This window comes from Polistes fuscatus, unplaced genomic scaffold, assembly GCF_010416935.1.
Source record: "Polistes fuscatus isolate 324 unplaced genomic scaffold, CU_Pfus_HIC Scaffold10, whole genome shotgun sequence".
In the NCBI taxonomy this organism is placed as follows: Eukaryota; Metazoa; Arthropoda; class Insecta; order Hymenoptera; family Vespidae; genus Polistes; species Polistes fuscatus.
This window is the reverse complement of record NW_025112998.1, coordinates 395,155-414,767: the sequence shown is the minus strand read 5'-3', so window position 1 is coordinate 414,767 and position 19,613 is coordinate 395,155. Positions and strand designations below refer to the sequence as shown.

At 36.3% G+C, this 19,613-nt stretch overlaps 1 long non-coding RNA gene across 1 annotated transcript in view; it reads right to left on the bottom strand.

Moving 5' to 3' along the window:
• Window positions 1-17,134, bottom strand: part of LOC122525901 — an 86,283-nt gene extending 69,149 nt beyond the window's left edge. Inside the window, exon 1 of the long non-coding RNA XR_006305910.1 lies at window positions 16,414-17,134. This is a non-coding gene — a long non-coding RNA (uncharacterized LOC122525901). The remainder of the gene's footprint in view (window positions 1-16,413) is intronic.
• Between the last annotated feature and the right edge of the window lie 2,479 nt (window positions 17,135-19,613).

Sequence of the window (19,613 nt, the reverse complement as noted above, 5' to 3'; positions counted from 1 at the left end):
CATAAAACAAACAACCAACGATGTAACGTTACAAATCGTATTTTAAGCTATTATATACAAAAAAAAAAAAAGAAAAAACTCATAACCCCAACCGTACTGTAAAACTTCCAACTGGATAGCAACAATAAGTTCATTAGAATCAACAATTTTTGTTTAATTTAAATCTCTCGACAAGAGTCTTTTAAGCGCGAGCAAAAATTCGAAAGCAAAGTCTCGAGTACGGAAAGAATAAGAAAAACAAAAAAAAATGAAAGAAAGAGAAATAAAGTAGAATAATAAGAAGAAAAAGAAGAAGAAGAAAAAAAAATGTAGTTTCGATTCTTCGTTCGGGAAGAGGAAAAGCCATGCGATTATCAAGCTATTTTGTTCGAGCTTCCGAGAACTCTCGTTGGTTTTCGCTCTTTTACTCGCTAGATTTCAACTCGCGTATTTCGCGAATGGCCGATCGCTATTAAACGGAACGAAACAGAAAAGGAAGAGAAGGAGGAGGAGGAGGAAGAACACGGACGGATGGAGGTTGTGATAGTGGTGGTGGTAGTGGTGCTGGTGGTGGTGGTGGTGGTGAGAGTTGAGGATAAGCATAAAGAGAGGGAAAGAGAGAAATAGAAAGAGAAGGAAGACCCGTAGTAGAAGAGGGTGAAAGGGGTGATAGGGGGGAATGGGTTAGAGAGAGAAAAAGCGAGGTGTCTGTTAGTGCGAGAAAGAGATAGAAAGAGATAGAAAGAGAGAGAAAGATAGAAAAAGAGAGAGATAAAGAGAGAGAGAGAGAGAGAGAGAGAGAACGCATCGCGCCGGCACTTAGGCCTGGCTTTTAATCTTCGAGCCTCGAGAAGAGCTCTAATTAGAGCTGGCTCTAGCTCTAGCTACGAGCCCGAGCTCCGTTATAAGCAGGAGTTAGAGTAGGTACCCCGGTGGTGGTAGGAGGTGGAGGTATGTTTAGTTTTTAGCCGAGCGCGCAGTTACACGCGGTGGTAATTAAAATCTTGATTAATGCACGTGTCCATCAGGGCCGCCTCTAATGAACTTTCACGTCGCCTGCACTCTTAAGTCCACACACGAAAGCATCCAGCGATCGTCTTCTTATTATTCTTCTTATTCTTATTCTTCCTACTCTTCCTTCTCTCTTCCTTCTTCTTCTTCTTCTTCTTCTTATAAGGTTGGGATACGATCCCTAATCGTTCTATCTCGATCAGTGAAAGACCACTCTTGGATGAGTTTAACGATCAAGAGGTAAATGCGAGAAGTGGTGTCCTACATCGTTCTAACTCATGCTTTCATCTATACTTACATTTATTTTGCATTATAACGCGCATTTGCGAAAGAATCAATTCATATTTTAGTTATTATTAATGATGGTAATGATTATTATTATTATTATTATTATTATTATTATTATGCATCATCGCACTTTAGGATTAATTAATAAAAAAAAAGATAAGTAAGCAAATTGCACTCTTATTTCTAAGTACAAGTATCTCTATCCATTCGAATAACATTGCGTTGTGAAGAAAAAAAAAAGAAAAGTGATCTCTCTCTCTCTTTCTCTCTCTCTCTCATTCTCTCTCCAATTTTTTGCGCACGCACGCTTTCATCGACTCCCTAACTATGAAATTGTACGCGTATCGTCGCGTTTGAAAATTTTGATGAAACAAATTCCACATCGGGGAAGCTCTCTTTCTCTCTATCCATCTATCTCTACGTCTCTCTCTTTCTCTTTCTCGTTTGCTCGTCCGCTATTCGCCGATCCGGTTCGTCCGAGCAAGGTGGAATTCGTTTAATGAAATTTAAAATGTTGTTTGCTTCGTTTATTGAATTTATGAAGATATTACGTGGAGTTGAAGTAGTTTGTCGAATGGAATAAAATAAAATAAGCGATATGTGCTTGTTCGACCGCGATACGAATGAGAAAAAAAGAGGAAGAGAGAGAGAGAAAGAGAAAGAGAGAGGGAAAGGGAGAGGAATACGGTTAGACGAAAAAAAGTGGTGGAAAGAGGGTTGAATGAGGTAGAAATGGAACATAATGAGACTCGGTTAAAAAAGAGATACATTGGAAAATAAGTTTGTAATAACGAGGCGAGGCCACATCGATTGCCGTTAATTAATTTGCGGTGGGAGTGATCAATAAGTGGGAGATATAAAACGATTCCCGACAAAAAGAGAATCGCAACCAATGGGAACTGGCAAAATGGGCTTGCATATGAGCTTACCGGAATCGTTGGAAATTAAATCGAAGCATCCTATTGATATCTCTCTACCTACTTTCTCCCCTATTTTTTTTTCCTTTCTTTCTTTCTTTCTTTCTTTCTTTCTTTCTTTCTTTCCTTTCATCGAGTTTCACCCATCTACTATATATATATATATAATAATTAACTTCCATTTCTTGTACGCTCAATAGTCTTTCCTATTTAAACCACGACCCAGTAAAATATTCCCGTTAATAATTAATAATCTGTCAGTAACGATAACTTCCTCGAAATACTGTTTTCTCGATTTATTAATTGACAAATGTTCATGAAAAGAAATCTAATTAATTTACCCCGAGAGCGATATCGCGTTAATTCTCTGATTTAAATGTACAAATATGAAAAAACAATGATCAATCAAATCTCAACGCGTATAAAATCATTTACCTATTTCAGATAACAAATTTTCAGGTACACTTTTCTTTACTCTCTAAAGTTCCGTTTAATTCGTTAACAACAGGAACATTTCTTTACAAATAAGAAGAAGAATAAGAAGAAAAAAAAGGAAACGTGGGTCCCGATAATGATTATACGAAGGTATCTCGTAATTATGCTCGTAATAATTACTCGTACAAATTCATCTTGCGGACGGTAGGTTAAATAATCTTCCATATCTCGGTTCGGAACCATCGTCCTCGTCGTCTTGGTCGTCATCGTTGTCGTCATAGTCGTCGTCGTTGTAGTTGTACTCCTCGTCGTACTCGTTCTACCGTGCTCCCACACTTTTCCCCTTAATTAAAAATCATGAATTAATCAGATCGTTAGTAATCAGGCGCTCGTCTTCTCGCGTGGACGCTCTTTCGTCTCTAAATTTCTCTCACTCGTCTCGCCTCAAATAGACGTCGTAGTGCTTTTACGGTCCCTTTAGCCTTCCAACCTCCCCCCAACCTCCCTCCAACCTCCCACCACCCCCATCGAGGCGGCGCGCCGTTCGTTAAGGGTGGATTCATCCCCCAAATTAAATCAATTACCATACTAAGGCGGATTTTCGGAAAGCTCGACTTCTACCAACACCCATCCCCTTATATATCTCTATCTTCTTCCTTCCTTCCTTCCTTTTCTCTCTCTCTCTCTCTCTCTCTCTCTCTTTCTAACAACGTCTATTTCAACCCTATTCGCGTCTTTCCTTTTAACCTTGTCTTTTGACAACATTTCGTATACTCGTTACTCTAGCGCGCAAAATACATTTTAACCCCTTATCGAGAAGAAGTCGTGTTTTGTTTAATGGAAAACTACTCGAGAATGGTGTTTGAAATATCCTCGAAAACAAATAAATTTATTGTTAAACACTTAAATCGCTTTTTTTTGTAAAATTTAGTAGTGAAATAATTCGTATGATGCTTTATGATTGTATCCGTAAATCTCGTAAAAATGTGTGTAGTTATAAAACAAAAGCAAGCAAACGAATTGATAATAACGAAATTTGATTTGGTTACTTTTCCTTCGGAAGAAATATTTCGCGAATTGTCGGGATTGCAAATAGGAAAAATAAAAAGTATCGAGCCACGACGAGAGATGCATCGGCAAAGCGGAAAAAAAGTAAGCACTAAGAGATAGATCGTGGCGAGCGTTAGACATTTCTCTCCATCTTGGACCGTTCCTCGAACTTCGTTTGAATTTCACTTGAGGAGACGCTAAAAGGTTCCGAGGTTGTATCAGAAAGATTTTGCTTTTAGCACATTCACGATAAAACGCGTCCATCGACTTCGACGACTACGTCGGGGTAGTCCACGGTCTTCGCGTTTCGTCCTTTTCACGAGTACTTCCGTCATTTTATGATAGGCTTCTTCTTCTTCTTTTTTTCTCTTTTTTTTTTTTATATAACAACGGTAATGCATTTTCTTCGGTAAAGAAAACAAGAAAAATAAAAGAAGAGGTAAAAAAAAGAAAGATCCACCAAACTATATACGCTTATATATAGGTTATTATTATTAAGGGTTAATCAAAAGTTCGTGTGTTTTTATTCATTCGCATATTAGCTTCGAAAAAATTGCGTTATCTGAAACAACAGAATGATGAAATCATGATATTCTATATCGTCAAATTCTTACGCACACAAAACTTATATATATATATATATATATGTATACTTTTTTACATTTGAAGATAATCTATCAAATTAGAAATCTTAATACGAAAATGGTTGGATAGGAAAACTTAAGCTGGGCGCATTATCGTCTCATAGTTAAACTAGGAGAAGAAGCCAAACTGGGCTGGTTCGATTAAAAGCGCCAAGTGTCGCTGGAACGGGCAATAAATAACGTCTCGTCGTTAGAGAGACCTTCCGATCTACCGAATGAAAAAGAATGGCCGCTCTTAATCGCTCTTCCAATCGGTTAATGCACCGCTCGTGGCGCTGCGGTAAGCTGAATAAATGGTCCTGTTCGCTCTCTTTTTCTCTTTCTCATTTCTGACCGTACTTCGTTCGTATTACTCCTACTACTACTATTACTACTATTACTATTACTACTACAACTACTACTACTACTACTGCTGCTGCTGCCCACCACCTTCTCTGCTTCGAGTTGATTTTTTTCGTTTTCCTTTTGTTTTTTCTTTTTATCAATCAACCATCGGCTTTCGACTTCGTCGGTAACTAACATAGAGACACCGCCATGTTAACCGTACGAGCGATTACTTCCTTCAGATAACTAACACCATTTTCAAATCAAAAGTATCCCACTTGGAAAGTTTATCAGAACATTTGTTGCTCGATACTGATGTATTATGCGATAACTACAACGAAACTTTGAACAAGTTTCAATGGCAACCTTAAAGGATAAACTTTTCCAAAGTAAAGGGAAGATCCCGATGGCAAATCGGTTTATCTATACTATCTCGTTCAAACTTATTGCTTTTTCAAAGTAATCATTAAGAATCAACTAAATATTTCTAACAATTGTTCATACTTAGTAATATAATCGTTGAAATCCGGAAAAATGATATATCTAACCTCGATAAAATTCGTTCGATAAGTCTTAGAGCATCGAACATTATCAGCCCTTGACACCGAGGTACTCTCTGCTTAGCAACGAAATCAGATCGTTATCCAATCGGAAAAGGAAGAACCTAGGATCTAGAAGGAGACGGAAAAATCAAGATCAAGAAGGAAAGAGAAAAAAAGGTCTACACGAAAATCCCTACCGATCCTATAACGACCACCTTTAGGCGTATCTCCAACGGGTAACAGCAAGTACAACACCAAGTCCATTCAATCTAATACTTCTAGAGGTGGGGAGGGGGTGGTGGTGGTGGGTTCGGAGTAGGGAGGAGGTGGAAGAGAAGGAAGAGGGGGAGTGAGGAGGAGGAGGAAGAGGAGAAGGAGGGTTAGCAACAACCATTTGAACTCACACAGCCAAAGGGGTCGACACGAGCGTGGTTAGGGGCAGTTTAATATCGGATAATTGAATCCGAGCCACCCACCCTCTATCCACACGAGGCCTCTGCCTCGCTCTGAGCCCGGAGGAACGAGGGAGAGAGTGAGAGAGAGAAATAGAGAGGGAGAGAGAAAGATGAACAAACTGGTCGAGTAGAAGGTGCCAAGCTAGAAAGAGACGGGTAGATGATTGGCGACAGCGTGGGAGGGTCGGTAAACGACTTTTGGTGGGGATAGAAAGTTGGATAAAAAAAAAGACAGCAATAGAAAAAGAGTAGCAGCTACCTAGCTGGACTCTTATTGCGAGTCTGTTAAATAATAGTGAAAGAAAGAGATAGAAGGAGGACCAAAGTAAAAGAGTCCGTTCGTTTCCTAATTTCTGATACGAATCGTCCCGAATGCGTAGAAACCACCGTTTCTGAGAATAACCTTGAGTAACTTCATTCTCGGATGGCAAGAAACAGAGAAAGAGAGAGAGATATATATATATATATATGGACTTGGTGGTGGATGCCTTGGAGATGGGTTTGGGAGGATAAGTTTAACCCCACGATGCTTTCGCGATGCAATACCACTCGGGGCAATAAGGCTAAATTAAACCCGAACTAAAGTGCCTTGTGCCGATTCGAACTGTCCAAACCCCTATGTGTAAATGGGAGGCTGGATTGTTTTTTCGTCTATACTTTTTTAAGGGAAAGGGCGGAGGGGAGTACTGGTAGATACCATTAGTGGGGTTACTTTTTTTCTTTTTTTTTTTTTGCATTTTCCTTTTCTTCGACATTTTATGGTTTTCGGGAAAATAAGTCGCTCACCTCTAAACGGCATAGTTTCGAACGGTGGCCAGCGGTCGGTGGTAATGGAATGCGAAAACGGATAGCCTAATTTATTGGTGCCGCTATAAATTCATAGTGGTTTACTCGAGACAAATGTAATTGTATTTCGAAGAGAGGAGAGGAGAGGTGGGAAAAAAATTCTTTCGGGGGATATAAGGTGGTTGGTTCCGTGATGTTTCGGTTAGGTTCAGTTTTATTTTCGGGATCTCGTTTCTGTGGTATATTAAAAAATGTTATGTTATAGGAAAATATCTTATGGGATATGGGATAGATACGTTGAAAAAATATAATTAGTGATTTCAAAAGGACTACACCCTGGTGCCACCCCTCATCTTCGAGATAACAGATAACTTTGCTATCTTTGATCATATTTTCGGAAACTTTTTGGTGGGCCGTTTTATATGTTTGCCTCTCTTTTTGTTTCTTTCTTTCTTTCTCCCTCCCTCCCTCCCCCTCACTTCTATTCTTCCTTGCTTCTCATTCTATCTCCCTCCTTCTTTCTACTTTCTGTCACCTTCTGGATTTGATTGAATTTTTTCCCGAGAAAGAAATGTTTCCACCAAATGAATCCGTCGAAATATTGCATTCCGACAAGCACGATCCAATTTTTCGTTTAATAAAAGAGACCTACTGTCTGTCTGTCTTCCTCTCTTTCTCTCTCTCTCTCTTTCTCCCTCCCCTACGTTCTCTCCTACTCTCTTTCTCGTCGGTTTCTTCTTTCTTCCAGCCTCTGAAAGAGGCTTCTTTTCTACCCTGTAACCGATAACCCTTAACTTCTTACTACGATGCTCATTTTTCATCCTACCTATACAGGCAAAATACCATTTCCCATAAATCTTAATCCACTTAATGATTTTGTTTTGATGATAACTATAACGTATAAAATGTTTGAGATATTGTATAATAATAATTATAATAATAATAATAATAATAAAAAAATGTGTAAAATCACTATATCAAAGATAATAGGACGAATAATGAAAATTTGAACGTATAAAAGATATTATAAAAAAACAGAAAAAAATGTGAGTTTATTTAAATTTGCTCAAATAGAATATCAAGATACAAATAAATAAAAAATATAACAGCTATAAAATAAACGTTACAGGTAATTACGTACAAATGAGATAAAATTTCCGGGGCTGAATAATCGAAGAGAGAAAGAGCTGCTCTCATACGTACGTACGAGAGAGGGAGAGAGAGAGAGAGAGAGAGACGAAAGCACGTGTACAAATACACTTCTGCTACATCCCAATTTCCCCTACTTTAAAAAACAAAAAAGGAAAAAAATAAAAAGAATACCGAAAAAAAAAAGAAAAATAAAATAAAATAAAATAAAATAAAATAAAATAAAATAAAATAAAATAAAATAAATAAAGAAAAAAAAAACAAGGAGAGTGGGAAGGGAAGGGAAGGGAAGAGAAAGGGGGGAAAAATGTACACAAGGAAAACTTTACAACGATGCTGGGAAACGATTTTGTACGAATAAAATTCAAATGGGGATGGCGGAACAAGCAAAACGCGAGAGAAATAATTTCTGTAAAATTATTAATAATCACGACGCGATCTCTACCACCGTCTCCCTTCCTCCCCCCTGAATCCACTCCCCCCTCGCGCTCGTTCGCTGCCCACGTAGGTGTGGTATTTCACATGTAAAAATAAAAAGAGAAGAAAAAAGACAAAAAATAATAATAAAAAAAGAAGAGGAAAAAAAAAAGAAATAAATGGAAGAAAAAAGAGTAAAAAAAGGAAGGAAAAAAAAAATTCCATAGCCATCGAGAGAGAAAGAGAGAGAGAGAGTCGTTTGCATTGCGCGATACCGGTCGACTCATCGCGATGAGACTTGTAATTAAAAAATTAATTAAACGAATCTCGATCGGGGGATGATTTTTTGGTGCATATTGCGATCGTCATTGTGTGTACACTCGCACCACGTATCATCCGGGGTCATTATGGCGGTTGAGTTTCGACGATTTCAAACTTCCCCCTGCCCTTCCCCCTACACCTCGATCCCCACTTCGTCCTCCTCCATTCTTTCTCCTACCCCCACTCTCTCTCTCTCTCTCTCACTCTCTTTCTCACTCTATCTTTCTCTTTGTTTTTTTTTTATCTACCCCTCTCACTTCGTCGTCCACCGAGCTCAACGTATGTACATACACATGTTTGTACGTATGTATGTTTGTATGTATGTACGTGTGCGCAATTGCACATCGTCGATTTATTCGAACCTTCCATGAAACGATCACAACGTTCTCTTTCTCTTTCTCTTTGTCCCTTCTCTCTCTCTCTCTCTCTCGCTCACTTTTTCTCCCGGTTTTTTATTCGACCAATACCCATTTCATCGTCTGTTTGCGTTATATAGATAAAATATGGAGTGAGTATTCGTATTTGGCGGGGTTATACGAAAATGGCGGAGTTATTTCCTTGTTAAAACTATAAAAAACTAATTAGTCAATGATTACGTTTAAATAAATTTATCTAATCGAAATATTTAATAGCCTATTATCGAAAAACAAAAGTCTTGAAATAACATAAAAATGTAATGTTTAATTTCAAATGATTTCAACTTTCGAAATATTGTAATACGGATCGATTGACTTTTCGTACTTTAATTGTACACGTATTTGATCTTAAATTATGATTACGTTTATGAAATTAATTATTGCAGTATCTAATCAAAGAAAAATCTAAGGATAGACATAATGACTTAATGAGAAACGAAAGAAGATAAAAATAAGATAGAAAAAGAAAGAAAGAGAGAGAGATAGAGAGAGAGAAATAGTCGCGTGCTCACACGTATCTCGATGTTTTAATCTCACCGGCTCGGATTTCCGGCTCTACAAAGGGATAACTCACCCTTAGAACTGTAACCCCACCTTATTCACTAGTCCATGGGGGAATTTTCACTTTGGCCGGAGCTGCGACGATGGTGATTTACTTAATGAGGACTGCGAAAGAAAAGAAAAGAAAAGAAAAGAAGAGAAGAGAGAAAGGAAGAGAGGAAGATGGAAGAGTTAAGGAATCGAGTCGAGGTACGCATTGTCTTCCTTATAAACAGAGGAGGGTGAGAGAAAGTGTGTCGAAAAACAATGGGGGTTGCGTTATACCCTTGCGAGCAAGAAACGAAAAGAGAAAGAGAATCAAAGTCAAACCAAGCCCCTCCCCCACTCGTCCCCGCCTAGTCGTCTTCGTGAAAACGTGACCCAGTATAATTCTTACAACACGTAGGTAGGACCTTTGAGTTACCCAGAAAAATAAAAAATAAAAACTCACCCCCTCTCGAGAGAGCAACTCTTTCTCTTTCTCTCTCTTTCTCTCTCTCTCTCTCTCTCTTTCTTTATTTGTTATTCTGTATTCTTCCTTCTCTTAAGGGAGAAGTGACTTAGTGGTAGTAATACTGGCGATTCTATGTTTCTTCCTCAGAAGACAATAACTTTTTACCATTTTGTTTACCTCCTCCCTTCTGACAGTTCCTTCCTTCCTTTCTTTCTTTCTTCCTTTCTCTATTTCTTCGCAAGGCTATCCCCCTCCTATATCCCTTCCATTTGATAGCTTTGTAGTTAGCAATTTTGAGAAATCTCTTCTCAGCAAGAAAGATTTCCAACTCGTAAATTCCGATCTCAATGAAACTCTTTAGAAGTCGTAGAATACGATGTTAATGAGGATGGAATAATTTATGATTCCAACCTGGAATGGGTTTATAGTTTATAGTTTGCCCTTTTTCCTTCAATATTTTTCGCAAACTATAGAAAATGTAAATCAATCTATCTATCTATCTATTTATCTATCTATCGAGACAGAGAAAGAGAAAACTAATAACAATATAAAGAAAAGAATAAAATAATCTTATCGAATTCTACCAGCAAACAGCGAAGTGACAAAATTTTTCTGAGAATACATAATGCAATTTGGTTAAAACCCGCATAAACGCGAATCCACCGAATTCGACAAACGCAGGGGTAAAGTCTAAAGTCTTCGTTTCTTCTTAGTAAGTTGTGCCAGTTATTGAAAGTTTGCCCACCACCGGAATGTGCTACATTGTAAACAATTCCGAGTAGGAAGAATTAGAGCAGACGTTAAAAGGATAGTTGGTACCAACTAGCACGGATCAATTTATTCCTTGATTTATGTTTCTTTAAAGACCCTCATGCTACACCCTCCTCCCCCTCCATCACCCCCACCCACCCCAGCCCACCTATCTCTATCCTCCACCCATCTCATCGTTATTTACGACATGTCGTGATAGCATGTCCGCGTGCCGTGGTTAGGATTAACGTCATGCCCTTAATTCATCGCCGAAGCATAGCTTTGTTTCTCCCTCGAAGACCTTTTTAACTATTCAGGTGTACCTACCACCCAACCAACCCCCCACTCCCACCCATCACCATCAACGACCTTTTCTTTCAAGAATAATGTCCTACCCGTAGTTTCCTTCGGAAACAAAAAGTACGGTAACGAGAAACAACTCTTTGATTAAAAAGACCAAAGTAACTTTTATAACTCTTAAGCCTTTTATATTATTGTATCAATATATTATAATATTATTTTCCTCGCGTGCTACAATGTCGTATTGTTTTGATACGTTATTTAATAAGATATTAAAAATGCATCGATCGTAATTCAAAAAAAAACAAAAAACAAAAAAGACCAATAGTATAAAAGATAATCCTTTTTCTTTCTTTTTTTTTGTTTAGTCAACTAAACAACAAATATCAGATATTTGTATAAAATATATTATCATTAATCAAAACCTCGTCATCGGTTACAACCAACCTGTACGTTCTTCGATCATTAACGATCTGTACTCGTAAAAATCAAAAGATAAAAATCAAAACAAGTAAACAAAGATAAAGAAAATATAAAAATATAGACATAAAATAGAGAAAAAAAAGAAAAAAAAAGAAAAGGGCAGAATGAAAAAGAGAGATGCTCTTGTATGCGATTCATTGGTTCGCTAGCGAGCGATCCTCGCGAAAGAGACTTGCACTCGCTCGCTAGCTCGCGTCGACGGGTTTTCCCTACGTTTCGAGCCCTTTCGAGAGTGTCTTTCGAAGGGTTGTAGAACATTCCCACTAAAATATAAAGTGGCTTTCGGGGTGGCATAGCAATGGGGGTGCCTATCGCATGCATTCAGCCGGGGAGGAAAGGTGGGTGAGAGGGAGGGAGGGAGGGAGGGCTATTGATCGAGTGGAGAGCCCAGTCAACCCTCTCACAGTTTGCCCATACCTACACGCAAATCTTCTGTATATAAAATCATACAAGTATAAGTGTATAAGGTACTTGCATGATTTCACTGTGCATCCTTGTATCATCTGTGTTTTCTATATATGTGTATGTACGTATGCATGTATATGACTCTTGCGGGCTTGTATCTACAAACGAATACCTTCGGGATAAAGGCTTAATTTTTAACTTTTGTCGGCTCGAGCGTCAACGACGAAATACCGACCACTTTTCATACCCTACGTGTTGCTTTTTTTAACCGAAATAATTTGATTTCTTTTCCCAAAACGTATATTATCTAATTGTTATGTGAGAATTTTTTCCCTCCTTTCCCCCTCCGACCCCTCCGTATGATATCTTTTGTAATTTTACGAAATAATTACTTCTTTCTTTGTTTTTATCTTTTTTTTTTATTTTTGGTTAATTATACTTTTTTACTTTTTATATTATTTACTCGTATATATACTTTTGTATTAATTAAATATTAAATATATAAATATACAAATATGTAGAAAATCTTTTTCCACGTTAATAGATAAGTAATTAAATCGTGTAAATATGTATATATTTGCAGCTCCTCTGTCAATTTATTAGTTTCAACCATTTATGTGCAATTTAATATGCCTAAATTCGATATTGACATAGTTTATTTGTTACCAATTATCTATAATATTGCTTATCGGTAATATTCGTCGATTGGCATTGATATGCATAACCCATAATTTTAAATACATTTTGTAATTTACTATTTTACAGGAGGAAATAACGTCGCGTTCAAATTGCGGTTACGTTTTCGTTTTAATAAGTTTGTTTGATTAGCCTATAAACTAGTATTACGTTAAAGGAAAAATCTCATTTTTCAAGGTAAATCGTAACTTTTGGAAAAACAATGAACGAATACACACGAGCGGACAACTGAAGAGTTCAGACATTCCTTGAAAATTGTTCGAAGATATGATTATTCGAATGGCCGATTTTTGTTAGGGAACAATTTATTACGCGACGACATAACGAATCTGTTCAGGCACAGAAGCAAGTTACAAAACGTGATAGAGAAGGACGAAGAAGGTTGGAGGGTAATGAAATTGCACTCATCGTGTGAAATTTAATATTAATCTCGGATGTAATATGAGATGATGCAGCGGTGCTCAAGCGTCGCGAAAACAAGTTCCAGCTTCGTGAGGCAAGCTTGTTGTTGATGGACGATGAGAAACGAACGGATCGATTCGTTTATCCCATTAACGATCAAATGGCAATCTGTAAAGCAATTATTGCACGATCGTATTGCTTAATTATTGCAGTCGGTTGCTGTTTTAATCGCCATTGAATCATGCTGTCTTGTTTTTTTCGATAATAGTAAAATCGTTATAACGCAGTAAAGCTAATGTGTTTTATTTTAAACTAAACTAAATTGCAAATAGATATATTAATAAAAATGATTCTAGTTACGGACGAATGTTACATGTTCAAATATTAATTTTACCTCTAGAAAAATATACGAGGGTGCAAATTTGTGATGTAAATTTGAATTAAATCATTGAACACACACATCTCTTCTCTTGTTTTAATGTAAAAATAAAGTAAGTTGGGCACCATCGTCGCGTTCAAATGATAAGCGTTCGTTAAAATATTAATACTCGACTTTTAATGAGAGTTGCTCATCTTCTCTCTCTTATAGAGTGCCAGTGCCAGTGCCCTATACCCTACCTCCTTATCATTCTCTCGTCCTTCGACCTTCTCCCTTTCTCAGTTTTCTCCAATAAACGCTACGCGATGAATCTTGAGTCGTGACTTTGTCGTCTCATATCTTCTTTGTATGCGAATGTCATCGGCCGATGTAAGGGTAAGTGCGATCAAAAAAAAATCAGACTTACGTTTATAATATTTTTTTCTTTTTATACATATATATGTTCGATTAAATTCTTAGACAATTATCGTTTTGTTATTTCTTCGAAGAAATCTTTAAGCACGAATTACAATTTAAAAAAGAAAACCAATGGATTTATAATATATTTCAATATTTTATAAATCGTAAGAAACAGAACGAGCAAAGATTACAAAAATATGTCACATATATAAAATGATCAATTAAATCGATTTCTATGAAAAAAAAAAGAAAAAACAAAAAAAATCACCTAAAATAAGTAATATGCATCAATCGCAAGCCATGTACGACGAAACACGACAATACTTTCACGTAAATTTTCGAATCCATGAAAGATCGAACGAAGACTTTTTATAATCTGCAAAATCACGATGAAAAGAAAGAAAGAAAGAAAGAAAGGAAAAGAACACGTCCTTGTTAGTTTGAATCTGAACAGTTTGGAGAAAAGTTTTTCGGACGTTGCGATTATGCGTTCCATCGAATGATCCAGGTATACATCCTGTATCTTCGTTTCGCGCACGTTCAAGGACTGTGCACGACTATGTTACACACACGCAAACGTGCATATGTATATATATATGTGCATATACTCGACATTCTTCCTTCTCTTCTCCTTTCTCCTCGTGTCTCTCTCTCTCTCACACTCACACACTCTCGCTCTCTTTCTCTCTCTCTTTCTTTGTTCGCGTGTAGAACCACTGCCGCCACTGGTGAGATGGCTATGCCAGTGGCGGCATCGTCGCCAACTGTTAGTCCTGTGCCACCTTCTAGCATACTCTGCACGCCTGATTATGCCAGGACGTTACCGCGCCTTCATGGCTCGCCGCTGGCGCCGACTCCATAAATCCCCCATTTTCCTAGGGATGTTCAATGGTACATCCCTTTTCTCCCGTCATCTTCCGAATTACACTTAAAATCAATGCTACCCATTACCGAACCCTTGCTTCCGCTCTTTTTCTCCTTTTATTTTTTGCTTGTTTGTTTGTTTGTTTGTTTGTTTCTCGTTTATATTTCATTTTTTATACCTATTTTTATCAACGTTTTTTTTGTTTTGTTTTTTTTTTCTCAATTGAACGAAGTTTTAATTGTTCCGCAATATTTTGATATAACGTGACACGTCAGACATTTATTTGATGTAGGACCACGATCGATTAAAATCTTTTGCATTAACGAAATGTATATATATATATATATATATATATATATTTTTTTATTTTTATTTTATATTTTTTTTATTCGCGTCACCTGTAAAAACCATTAAATTTTCCGCATACTTTTGCTACGACGGTCAATGATAACTGCTTGTTTCCATCCATTTATCACGTTTATAATATAAAAGCAAACATACTACGAAACTCATCAATCAAGTTTTTAATTAGATCTTAAAATTATTATTAGCGATAATTATAATTTTATGTACATATAATATCTAATTATAACCTATAAAACCATAAGACATAAGAATATTGTGAAATAGAACGATGAATAATACGATACTTAGAAAATGTTTAACCCAACGTAATTCTATTCAACAATTTTAGATAAAATCAACGGTAGTATATAAAAACGTATTTTAATGGAATCTGTACTTTAAACTGAATTACGGTTTCAGAACCTAAAGCTTTTAAGTCTGTTATTTACTTATTGACCGTACGAATTTACTAGCTAATTTTAGTCGTAATTTATCAGAAACAAAGCTGGCAATCAGAGATCAGTTACACAGTTAAATATACGCGACGAACAGGCGATCCAATGAATGGGGTAACGAACGATTAACTGCAAAGTGTGTACATGCATATGTACATTTAGAAAATAAGAGTAGGAAAAAGTCAATTAACTAACAATTACGAGTATAACTCGATTCGCGTTAGCTTGTTATTTTGTCGATATTTACTTCTTTTTTTTCTTTTGTACAACATATTTTTATGCAAATAATAGTAAAATCGTCTCTTTAACGATAAATTACATTAATTAACATAATCTTAATGAGATGATCTCATCTTAATGCGATCTATTCGATATCGCGAATGTCTCAATGTCCTTGTACGTGTAACAATTAAGAAAGACCGTGAGCATGTATGTGTAAGCAAGTGAACGAGTCTGTGTGTGTGTATGTGTGTGAGAGAGAGAAATACACGACATATCTACATACACTATACAATCGCACGAACGTTGACATAGACACAGACACACATACAGACACACACATACATGAACACATGCTCTGTATATTACTGACAAGATAGGTCGAACAATGGCTTCCATTACGGCTAAAGGCTGCCTGAGTTAATGGGCAAATTGTCTGCTAAGTCATTTAAAGGCCTAAGCTCACCGTACGAGAAGCTTGGTTCCAACCTCTTTACGCGGTTTGCTGACAATCGATGCAATTAGATCGATGCCTTCTCATTAAAGTCTAATACCATCGTTAACAGAAATCTAATCGAACTCGAAGACAACTCGTTGTCAGAACTCTGAGAAATAATATTTCTTTTTTATTCGTTTTGTTTTTCAACGATTTTTTTCTCTAACTGTTTTCATTTCTTTCATTATTAATATTACCGACAAAACTAACGAATGAAACTAAACTGTCTCTTATCGAATTATTTTACAAATTATTGGTAATATTCTTGATCCAATACTATTCTAAAAAGAACAAGGTTAACAGATATGAAAAAAAAAGAAACTGTGTTTACATATTGCACGAGACTATGACTGATATAAAACATTCGTAAACAAAGATGTTGTCGCTTTATCTTAATAAAATATGTAAAATGAAATCATTAAATTCGTTCTTAACAGATGCATATGCTTGATCTTATATTAGAAATTAATTGCAAATAAATAATTACTCACCACGATTCGGTAGATCTGGTACCTGAGTGCCCCCCCAGTCCTTGAAAGATCCAGAGTTCCTCCTCGCGAAACGTCGTCCTTAAAGAGTTGGATCGTAGTTCTTTATTTTTTCAAGTCTTTCTATTTCCCTCCCCGTTCGAGAGTCTTTTTCACAATACACCACTTATGACGACACGGTATGAGCACGTGGTCGATCGCAACCAATCACCGGGAACGCTCCGAACGAAGAATCCCGCCTTTTTTTTTCCACGAAGCTTTTAAATATAATTTCATCAAATATAATATAAAACATAAAACAAAGAAACAACGTTAATCTCTAATAACAAATTCTTAAATATTAACAATATTTTACGTTAGATCGATCAATTTACGAATGATCACGTTCATCTTTGGCGCGTGTATTTACGGTAATTTCTTTTTAAACGTGCAAGCATATAAATACGATTGATGGGGAAGGGAAAAAAGATACGAGGAAAATACGAACGTATACGATAGAATCACTTCTAAGTTTTCCTTCTATCCGAATATAATTTTAAATTTAACAATCAACCAATCAACCAACCAACCAACCAACCAACGATAATAACAAAATTCGTGGATTCAAAAAAATACGTTGAAGAAGAGAATAAAATACACGTGACTCCGCGCGATGCCTGCTTGCGGCTAACTGATGTCGAGAGAATCGAGGAGCCGGGCGTGCGCCTCTCTCATATCCCCAGGGACCGCGACTGACTCGAGCCACGAGTGCGCAAAGGGCGAATTTCTTTCCTTCGTATTTTCTCTCCCCGTTTTTTTACCCCATCACTTGCTTTTATTTCTTTCTCTTTTCCTTTTTTTTTTTTTATTTATTTACCTATCTCCTTTCCTAAACTTTATCTTATCTCTTAACGAGCTTATTCTTAAATGAAACGACATTTGCATTTGTTTACTACATTTATTCTCATCTGACCTTATCGCGACTCATTTTTGGATTTGATGTTAAATATATATATATTTGTTTTTTTTTTTAATTTTTTAATTTAGAAGAATATAAATAAATAAAGGAATATTAAATTTGGTCGAAACGTGGTCTCTCTCTTTTTTTCTTTCTCTTATTTTATTTATTATTATTGGCCGCTGCTTGTGGCGGGCTCTCTCACCCAAAAAAGACAACCTTACGGTAGGAGCGCCGCAACGCGACTGACAAGGCAACGTGCGATAAAGACGCAACGCCATCTGTCGACTACCAAAGGAACGAATAAGGTCTTACCCTTTTCTCTGTTAGCGATTCAATGAGAAATGATTAACTTAAATTAATGTTAAAGAAGAAAAATGTTCTTCTTTGAACTATGTTGGGAATGGTAACTACGATCTTAAAGCATACAAATATTATACAATTTAATGAATTTAAGTTGACGTAATGTAATCTTCCAAGTTTGAAACATTCATTAATATGTAAGATAGTAAATATAATTACATTTATTGCTTTATACCCCTCTTTATACCCCTTACATTTATAAACACATTATTAAGATTAAAGAATACATTTTTAATATATAAGCTCAATATAATTCGACTTTATTTTTACAAATAATATTAATACTTTTTCATAAAAAGTTGAATAATTTAAGAACGTTTAATATGTATTTACAAACTACCCTATTTTACATATAAACGATAACATACTTTGAATCATAAACGAAAAACTGCGTTTATCGTTCAAGAATCATACTATAATACAACATTATACAAACGATATTATTCTTAGAATTTTATCGTAATGCATCGTTAAACAATTAAATGAAACATTGGGGAAAAAAACACAACATAATAAAAAATGTAAAAACGAAAGAAATTCAATGGTAAGCAGAAATAAACTTTGGATCAAGGATTTCGTTGAATAATAGAAACTTTGACAAAAATCAAAGTATCTTTGTACGTAGGAACATATACGTATAGAAAAGAATACCTAGTTATCCTTTCTATTGGCCGATCAGTTGACTATCGAAAGAAAACGAAGGCGGAAGGTCATAAGAGTCGAGCGTAAAAGCCGCAGGTGCATATGGGCGGGACATGCAGCGCAAGCGCAGGTGCAAACCACACCTCCGAAAGCTCGGATAGGGAGGAGCAAGACACGAAAACGTGCAACTACTAGTACGCCATTGGGTGTTCCTATTCACCTGCTTGGCCCCATATTTTTGCCACGTTCGAGTCTCTCCTCCTACGAGTACTACCCTTTCACTCTGTCTCTCTTTATCTTTCTCTATCTCTCTTTTTCAACCGAGAAGGGACCTATTAATGCACCTGCATGACGTCAGTAATCACCTTTCCCCACACTGAGTTCTCGTTCTCCTACTTCTTCCATCTTTACACTGTCTCTCTTCCTTTCTCTCTCTTTCCCTTTCCCTTACCCACTCTCTCTCTCTCTCTGCCTTTCTCTCTCCCTTTTTTATATGTTTTCATCATACATTTTCCTTGAAATATTTTCCTTATTCATATGCGATGTAAAAATATGTTACATTTTATAATTTTTCGTTGTTTTTAAAATAACATTTTTGATCGACGCATAAAAAATTAGACGTTTCAATAGAATTCTTTTTGAAATATTTCTTTCGAAAGTGAACCAATTAGATTGAATTTGTAACTTAATGAATATCTGAGGTAACAATGAGGTATATAGATAGCGATGATATCCACTATGGAATTTATGAGCGAATTAATTAACCACGAAGCCACGTAAAGCACTTTGATGTTTCGACAGGCTTCCCACAGAATATGTAAGGTCCGAGATAATAAACGCTACTACTATAACCACATAATGCAATACTTGGGCTTATTGTTGGAACAATGTATATCTTACGTTATTACAAAACTATGAATATTAAAAGAAAATAAAAACACTGGGTAATTATAATTAAGCATTAGAACAAATAGATATTGCAAGACTAACAGTAGCCATTGTTCGAACTTTAATTTTTAATTAGCGCAAGAAACTGAATTTCTATTATTAAAAGAAAAGATCGTATGAAACGTATATGCGAAGCAAAAATATTGTAAATAATTAAAATTAAATATAAGTAAAAAATCGTATTACTCTGAAAGAACACAAGAAAATATATCATACACAAAGTCAAATAAGGAAATGGTTTTCTCCAACTACTTACTCTACACGATGCCTAGAGAGTGGAGTAAGAATGGCGCATGAAAAGACATTTACAAAA